Source organism: Daucus carota, chromosome 9, assembly GCF_001625215.2.
Source record: "Daucus carota subsp. sativus chromosome 9, DH1 v3.0, whole genome shotgun sequence".
Classification (NCBI taxonomy): domain Eukaryota; kingdom Viridiplantae; phylum Streptophyta; class Magnoliopsida; order Apiales; family Apiaceae; genus Daucus; species Daucus carota.
The window spans coordinates 15,558,288-15,567,376 of record NC_030389.2 but is presented as its reverse complement, the minus strand read 5'-3'; the positions used below and the strand labels follow the sequence as shown (position 1 = coordinate 15,567,376).

The window sequence follows — 9,089 nt, the reverse complement described above, 5'->3', positions numbered from 1 at the left end:
TCTAGTGCCTTGATGTGATTGATAATAATAATCCCAGCCTCATCCTTAGAATGCAGAAAGAAAGTCCAAGTAAACTTTGAAAAAACATCAACAATCAGAAGACAAAATCTCTTCTTGGAAATGTACATGATGTTAACAGGTCCAAATAAATCCATGTGCAAGAGTTGAAGAGGCTTGACAATTGATGATTGAATCTTGCTTTTGAAAGAGCTTTCCTTGTTGACAAGCACCACACAAGCCTTCCTTTGAAAATTCCAATCTTGAAATTACTCTAACCAAATCTCTTTTGACCAAGTCATTCATTGTCTTAAAATATAGATGAGACAATCTTTTGTGTCATAGCCTCTCACGTAATTGTCATACCAATCCCAAGCTAATTCAAATTCAGATTAGACAACATTCACAACGACGATATAATTGTTAAAATATCGCTAACAGTGTTGTAAATATCAAAAATTGAAATTAATTGATTGAGCTATTATTTAATGATTAATTGAGATTGGGATGAGTTGAAATGATTAATCAGGATATTAATTAGATAGATATATTAAAATAAAATAATCTATATATAATAGCACATCATGCCATATTATATTCACCGATTCAATTATTCTTTTAACCTTGTCTTTCATTGATACATATTATTAATAACTTGTAATTAATATGCATAATTATATCTAAACATTTAATGAGTCCATAATTAAACATGTAATTAATGTGTACATATAATTAATAACTTGTAATCAATATGCATCATCAAAGCATGTATAACAGAATATACACTCTGTTTCAAATTACATGTCCACTTTAAAAAAATCACATAATTTTAAAAAGTGGATTGTGAAAAAGAAAAAGGTATTAAATCATTAATTGAACATAACATGTGGTGTATGGTTGATCTTGGAAATATAAATTTGTAATATGTGAAGGAGAGTTGATTTTGGAAATATAAATTTATATTGAAAGTTGAAGTGGACAAGTATTTTGAAACGAATTTTTTTTCTAAAGTGGACATGTATTTTGAAACGAAGGGAGTAATTAATTTATAGTCAAAAAATATGCATTTCAATAATTTTTAACAAAAAAAACATTAATTAAGTTCATGGGTAAATGTCTATCAAAATCATCCAATTTTCAACAATATCAAACCAAAATATGAATATTTAGTAAAAAAGGATCCTAAATACCAACAAGATACTTCACTGTCGGAGAAGTATTAAGATGATACGTCACAACCAGTTGAATATCAAGGTGGAACTCCACCAGTAGATGTATATCATTGTGATACTAATTTTTAACTCACATCTACTATATCTATTATACGAGAACAAGTTATTCAACCTGAGCAAATTAATTCCTCGCCTCGGATATCCCAAGCCTAACCGAGCCTACTTGCCTTCGCAGATTAAACTGTGTGTCTTTATGCATTACCCATGTACAGACAAGCATCTCTCCCGCTTCATATGCCCTGTGCAGCTCCTCCCGCTCCCCCTTAGCAACTAATTAGCGTGTAATTGTATCACTACGGTCTACGGATACTCATCACCTTTTGTGTCCAGTGTCCTCATAGCAGATTAAGGTTTTTTCGTGCAAATTAGAAATTTTCCGATTTTAATTATCTCAATCCATCATTTGTTGACAATCTTTGTCATCGACAACCTTCGCTCAGGCTCCAAAGATGCATATTATTTTTCATTCAAGTAATCATAATTTCCTTTAGTTATTTGTGGCTTTCGCTATGTGTGTATTGTTAGTTTCTGAGAATAAATTTTAGGCATATTTTTTTGTCTAATATTCTTTGATATGTAACTAATGTAATCCTCTTTGTTAAGATTTTTGCAGATATATTTTTTCCTTTGTCTCAAAGTTGGCTATGGATTTTTAGATTTGAAGCTCTTTCCATTTAGCTCTAAAATTCTGGGTGAAAAGGGTCAATATTTTTACTTGTTTTGTTTTGACGGTGATCATGTAATCATCCAGGGTGTGTTATTGAATTTCATATTGCTTAATTTATACAAAAACTGTGTTGGTCACTTGTAGCTTGCTTTGAAATACTTAATGTTTCTGCCTATTTGCAGTTTGAGATACATGATTGTATTGTGGTGCTGATTAATATAATATTATGATTCTTGTCACTTCTCTCTTTGCTGGTGTGGTGCTTCATTGTGTAAAATTTTTTGCTGGTAAATTGTACAATTTTGCAATTTCAGGATTGTAGGCCTCCGTCTTTCCCAGTGGGTGTTACATAGCAAACAGTCTAGGTCATGCTCATCCTAAATTAAATCAGTTGGTTAGCTTCTTTTGCTTAAATATAAAGGAAGCTTAATTAAGTCTCTGAGATTAATGATATGGTAATTGGTAAGGTACATGTGCATGCTTACTAATCTTAGTCTGTTTTTTTTAATGTATTGATGATATGTTAGCTCAAAATTACTAGCTTTCAGAGATCATTTGTTCTGTTCTAGAGTCGACAACTGAGAATATAAGATTGTTGACATGCTATAGGACTGGTGTGCCTAGATGCTAGAAAAGACAACTTTTGATATAATATCTATATTGGGCAATGTGTAGCGCAACATTTCTGAATTATTAATGATCTTGAGGGTGAGAGCTTAATAAGACTGCAGAGTAATAATATTGCTCCCTGAATAATGACTTGCAAATTACAAGGGTATTTATAAATATAAAAAATATCCATAAAGCTATAGCACTTGCTTGACCTCTGAGAAATGTGTCTTGTAGGCATAATCAATTGCCTCTAAAGTTGGCGTATCGGTTATTAAATAAATATTTAATTAAGTACTTATGCTAACAGGTCACACAGGTCTTTTTCCAAGCAGGTAAATGGAGCAACCTCCTAGGAAATGATGCAGCCTAGAATTGTTGTTACAGAGGATGTTCTTGAACAGCGTAGACTGGCTAAACAACATAGTAACGCTGCACCTAGAATAGGTAAGCATAACTACTGTATTTATGTAACTGCCTTTACGCACAAACTGATAAATTCCTTGATTTACCTATGCATTGATCCCTTTGTATACAATGTATCAGCCGATCCATCCGGCATAGCTCCACAGACTTCCCTATAGTACTATTATTTTAACATCCATTTTTAAGTATTGGAAAGTGTCGGTGGTTAGTCCTTTGCCGCCTTATGAATCTAGTAAGCCTTAGGAATAGCTGGGGTGATTTCTTTCAGCGAACTTAGGGAACTGGTGACATTTTTCTTTGTTGATTGAACCTTTGGGTAAGAATTATTGCTCGGTAATTTATAACATCTGTCTTCAATAAAATGCTGGGGTTTGGAGGTAAAAATTGTCAGTCACGTTAACTAGAATTTCAATTATAGAAGGGGCAACAGGCTTGCCAAAATTAAGGAAATAAAGAGTTTATGTACTTGAGGTTTAGTCGAGAGATGGACAGTTCAATTGAAAAAATTTCTCATTGATAACAACTGGTCTATTAAAATTGTGCAGTTTCTGATTTTCATGGAGACCCGAGCTGTGTAGAGAAAGCTGTAAAATCCAGATTCAAAGTCTTAGCTCATAATATTGAAACAGTTGAAGAGCAACAAAGTACGATCCGAGACCACCATGCCAATTTAAGCAATTTATTGATGTCCTAATGAAAGCCAAAGAAATGCTCATGCTGGGACTCTGACTAAAACATCAGCGATGCTGGGATGTGGCGAAACACCAGAACAAGTAGTGAGAACCATGGAGAAGGTGGGGGAAGCAAACATTGATGTGATTACGTTTGAAAACTTGAAATTGTAATGGAGGTAGGTGAATAAAGGCCGTCTGGCTACAGGTTGTTGCCTCTCTGAACACATACATGTGTATTATTTAAGAATGTGTATTCACTCTTCTACTGTTATTTTATTTCCCTTTTTTTACTTTTCAGAGATCATGTTTTGTTAGTAATTCTTCTATCCATTGTTCAAAGCAAATATGCATCCTTTTGCTTGCTATCATATCCTGTTTCCTGATTGATTTATCATACATGTTTATTGGTGTTTAATCTCTCAGACACACATTTTGAACTTCTTTTCTTTTCTTTGAGCAAATTTACAAGTACATGTTTGATTCTTCTTGCATTTTCGGATGTCCGGAAGTCATCACCGAACAAGAACATCGCTTCCCTCTGGCCAGCTATGCCGTCTTAGAGAAACTGAGGTGTATGGTTCAAGTTTGAAGTTTCAGAATAACCTGAAGTATGACCATCGTCCATTGCCAAGTGATTATTATATTAAAGACAATATTATTCATTTTAAATTTATTTCATAATGGTTAAAAGTAAATTGGGTATCTAACATTTCGTATCAGTACTTGTTTAATGTTCAGGTCCAGGCACTCTTATAAAGAATACTACATCAACTGGTTCTGTGTTGCAGGTAAATTCTGTTTCCCAAAGTCATATTTTTTAACAAACTTGGAATGTAGTAGTAGGAGACACTTAGAAGATTGTGTATTTGACATTGCTGCCAAGAGATGGGAAGTCTGTGACTCAATTCTGGCATTTACTGTTTGTTTTTTCCGGACTAAAGCTATAAGGTAGATTGTGTATTTAACTTTAATTATCAGTTGGAGCATGATATAACCTTTTAACATTTCTATCGCTTCAAGTATGTGCAGAAAGGTTATAGGTTTCTCAGCCTCATTTTTTCATTCTAAGATTTTGGAAATTATCTTCCTGAACTATTTATTTATGGAAATCATAGGATAGCCAAGTGCTTGAGCAGCACAGAGATGGGTGGCAATTTGAATCAAATGTTCTAACAGTACCACCTTTATCCTACGGAGAAGCATTTAAGGATGCATATAAAGTAATTTTGATCTTGGATGACCGTGAGAAATTTACCATGCAAAGGTAACTAGCTTTTACTTTTGATATAATCTGCTCATTAATACTGAAAAATTTAAATTCATTAAAGTTCGTTTGGACACAGTGCTCAAGTTTCATGATATTGTACTACTGAAAAGAATGTGTGTGTATATATGATGTTTATGTGTGTGTATCAACTATTTCAAAATGCTAATTAATTTTTGTCTTCCAGGTCAAAATGTAGAAAAATCAGTGAGAACATCTCGCAAAAATTCAATACTGAAATAGAAATAAGCTAAATAATGATTTATAGAGCCATATAAAGTTCTAAATTATACGCGAACCCAACTCAGATATATTGGCCCTAACATCATCTTAGGCTTATTGAACATAATAGTTTTTTTGATTATAATATTGCAAATCACTTATATACCAATTAGCAGCTAAAGTATATCCACCTTACATGTAAACATGCACATTTTGATACAATGTTTTCCTATTTCTTTTAGTATTATTCTTCAGTTATTCATTTTAATCCTTCTGTAGGTTAGAAGGCTTCCCGTTGGAGATGCCATCTGGGTTTTGCGCCATAAACATTTCCGTTCTGAGTATGTTCTTGATTTCACAGTTGAGCAGAAAAAAGTTGATAGACTTACGAAGGTCAATCAGGGATAATCGCTGTAGAGATTAAAAAGTGCGGCTTTTGATATGATTCTATTTAGGTTCTGTACATGGTTCCGTATCTAAATGTTACTAATTTAGCAATGAAAATGAGAAAATGTTTTGTATTGCAGGACTCAACCTCTTAACTTGGTTATATCCTTCTTATTCATATTCAGCTAATACATGTTCTTCCTGTTAAGCTCTAATAAGCTGTGTCAATTTGAAATAATATGAGATTCATACCAGGCTCGTGCCTTGCACGGGCATTAATGCTAGTTAATGATTAATGTAGCAACCAAGTAATTAAAAGACATGTTTGCATCGGACTATAAACACTTTATCATCTGCATTGTTGGTCGGTGAGAAGAATAACAATATCCATTCACGTGTATGAGAACATGCATGTATCTCAATAATATTCAACAAAAATACGAATATTCAGTGAAGTGGACCCTAAATGCCCATAAAATATTTTACAGTGTAAGAGAATTATTACGAGAATACGTCGCAATCAATTGAGTATCATGTGATATTTCAATAAGAGTGGAGCAACATATATATTTAGAAAAGCTTAATTAAAAAATTCTTGGGTGAACGTCCGGGCAAAATAACCCATTCTAAATAACGTTTAACCAAAATATGAATATTGAGTATGAATTGACCTTGAATACCCAGCATGATCGTGCCTCAACAACATTTAACCAAAATATGAATATTGAGTATAAAGGTTCCCAAATATCCATAAAAAAAATTTAATTATAAGAAAATTATCATTGTTATACACCACAACTAGTTGAGTATCAGGGTGATACTCCACGAGTAGAGGAGTACCAGTGTGATACCCCACTGGTAGTGGAAACAACATATATATATTTACAAGTTTAATAAAATTCTTGAATTATCAGGGTGATACTTCACGGGTAGAGAAGTATTAATGTGACACTCCATTAGAAGTGGAGCAACATATATATATTTGTAAGTTTAAATTAAATTCTTGGATAAATATCCACTAGAATAGTAATTTTTAGCAATATTTGACCAAGATATTAATATTTAATAAAAAAGGCCCCAAATACCCGCTATATATTCCACTGTCAGAGGAGTATTAGGATGATATGCCACTACCAGTTTAATATCAAGGTGATACTTCATTGGTAGAGGAAATATCAATGTGATAATTGTGTCGCTCCTTCTCAGCATGAGTACCAACGCCCTAAGCCACTACACCATATTTGGCCTATTGCAAGCCCCAAATGATTAAGGTTGCATAAAGTGTTGCTATAGACTATAAATTTCCAAATCTACTGTAACAGTTTATAATGTGTTACAACAGACAAAAAAATGCTGCACTGATTGTCAACATTTTTTAAGAGATTACAAAATCGTGGGCAATTGCAATGCTTTAAGAAAAGTGTTGCAAGAGAGTTTACACTCAACTTGACCGAATTATATGTTAAGCGGGTAGTTTGAGTTTTCATTGGGCGGGTTCTTTTTAGTACCAAATTTTTTCTAACACCAAAATCTTCTAATTTCTTCCATTTCAGTCGACTCTCTCATTTCTCTCTCAGGTCTCTCTCTCTCTCTCTCTCTTATCTTCCTCTCATCTCTCGAGTTTCATTTATCTCTCTCAAGCATCATCTCAATTAGGGTTCATCTCTGTCAATTAGGTTTCATTTCTATCATTCAACTCTCTTAATTTGTGCAGATTGAAGGTTAAAGACCCGTGTGACTTGAAGGTTAAGGGTGCATCTCTCTCATTAAGTCAGCAGTTTACTCAATTAATATATATTTTGTGCTATTTGAGGTCAATAAAGCGTATATATTTTTGATTATATGTATATATTCTCACTTAAGGTTTATATGTGTATTTGCTATGTTGGGTTGTATGTATATTTGTTTGTTGAGTTATATATTTTTCCAATTTCGCTCACTTAGGTTATATCTACATTTGCTCTGCTAGGTTATGCATATCTAGTGTGTTGGTTGTTGCTTTTGTAATTATAGGTGTTAATAATCCTAATGTCAACAATTTTCCGGGATAATGAAAGCACGATAATGAAAGCATGGATGACACATAGGTCTATTGTTTTATGACATTTGTGGAATTCGATTTATCTTTTTATATAACTGTTTCCTGCAACTTTGATGTAGAGACTTTTAACTGCGTTAAGAATCTATAAGCCCTAAAGACATAACCTGTCAATCCTCAGTGACAATACTAGTGGTGAAGTGAAGCTACAGAGGTATGCATTTGTTAAAATTCTTCTAAAAGTGAGTTTTTTTTTAAAAAAAAAATCATGATTGAGAATATAAGATAAATTATAGATTTGTTAGCAATTGCTATTTTGATACTAGTTTGCCCTCTTCTGGTTGTGTATCTGGCTTGTTTTTCAGCAGATTTTGGCCGAATAATAATAATAATCGGATGTATGTCTTGAAGGGGGTAACTTCTTGTATACATAATATGCAACTACAATCTGTCCATAGAGGTATAAAACTATCTTACGGTTTACTACAAGATTATTAGTGCTATATATATATTTTCTTTAGTGTTCATTTAGTATCTAAAATTATTTAGTATCCAAATGGTTCTTATAATCATTAAATGCAATTGAAGACTGTTGAAAAATCACAAGTTTTCGTAGATGCTGAAACTTGGGAATGAGCTACGAGGATGGAAATAAGAAAACAGAGAATCCAGAGTATTTCCCCGTACCTAACTACTGCTTGTTTGGTTTAAGATATGCTGGTATTCAATACTAATATTTGACATGTACTTATAGAAATGCTGAGTATAGTCATTTGGGCTTACAATTACTAATCAAGAATAGACCAACCTATTGAGTATCGACTTTGATTTTTCAAATTGTTTAAAATTTGTCCAGCAACTAGTCAACCAAAACAAACTGAGTTTATGTTCCGCATATTCTTTTGGCTTTTTATAATTATACACATATTGTAGTTGATGCTTCAGTTTGCTTAAAGCTAATGGAGCTACAGAGTGATAAGGGTGATACTGCTCTGTATATAGCTACTGAGAAGAATCATGAGAAAATGTTTATTTATTTGCTCTAGTTTTGTGATCTCAAGATTGTTAAGATCAAGTCTAAGGCTTCTGGTTTAGATGCTTTTCATGTTGCTGCTAAGCATGGGCATTTAGGTAGTCACTTATAAATCTCTTGAAATATATATATGAATTTGTGGGTATATTTTTGTTGGTTAAGTTGTTTCATTGTGTTTATACTTGTTATGTTTTTTGTTTTGTTCTGTGTTTGTTTGATGTTGTCCATATGATTTGTTTCTTTTGTTATTAAGTTCTGTCACTTATACTACAAATAATAAATAATTATGTTTAAAGAAATTAGTGAGGGGCCATATGACTTAATTGCACCACTTATGTGTAACACTTTGGCAGTGTATATGATCTCATCTTTGCTAGTTAACTATTATTAACTTGTGGCAGTGACATATTAATCAAGGTTAGTTTAAATAATTATAAATGTATATATAATTGACATATTTTAGTTCTTGAAAGCAGCAACGTATGTAAGAACTTCCTGCAAAAACAGGTTTGGGATCTGGCAGCTAATTGTCAGCTAGTA

At 32.8% G+C, this 9,089-nt stretch overlaps 1 long non-coding RNA gene across 6 annotated transcripts; it reads left to right on the top strand.

Annotated features, from left to right (window-relative positions):
• The first annotated feature begins 1,348 nt into the window (after positions 1–1,348).
• Positions 1,349–5,681, top strand: LOC135149342 (uncharacterized). Of its 6 annotated transcripts, XR_010287759.1 has the most exons (7): positions 1,349–1,700; positions 2,211–2,261; positions 2,816–2,952; positions 3,477–4,213; positions 4,344–4,393; positions 4,721–4,869; positions 5,371–5,681. It is a non-coding gene; the product is annotated as an uncharacterized LOC135149342 (long non-coding RNA). The 6 variants fall into 6 exon arrangements; XR_010287757.1 differs by lacking the exon at positions 2,211–2,261; XR_010287756.1 differs by having other exon boundaries at positions 2,211–2,952.
• The last annotated feature ends 3,408 nt before the right edge of the window (positions 5,682–9,089 follow it).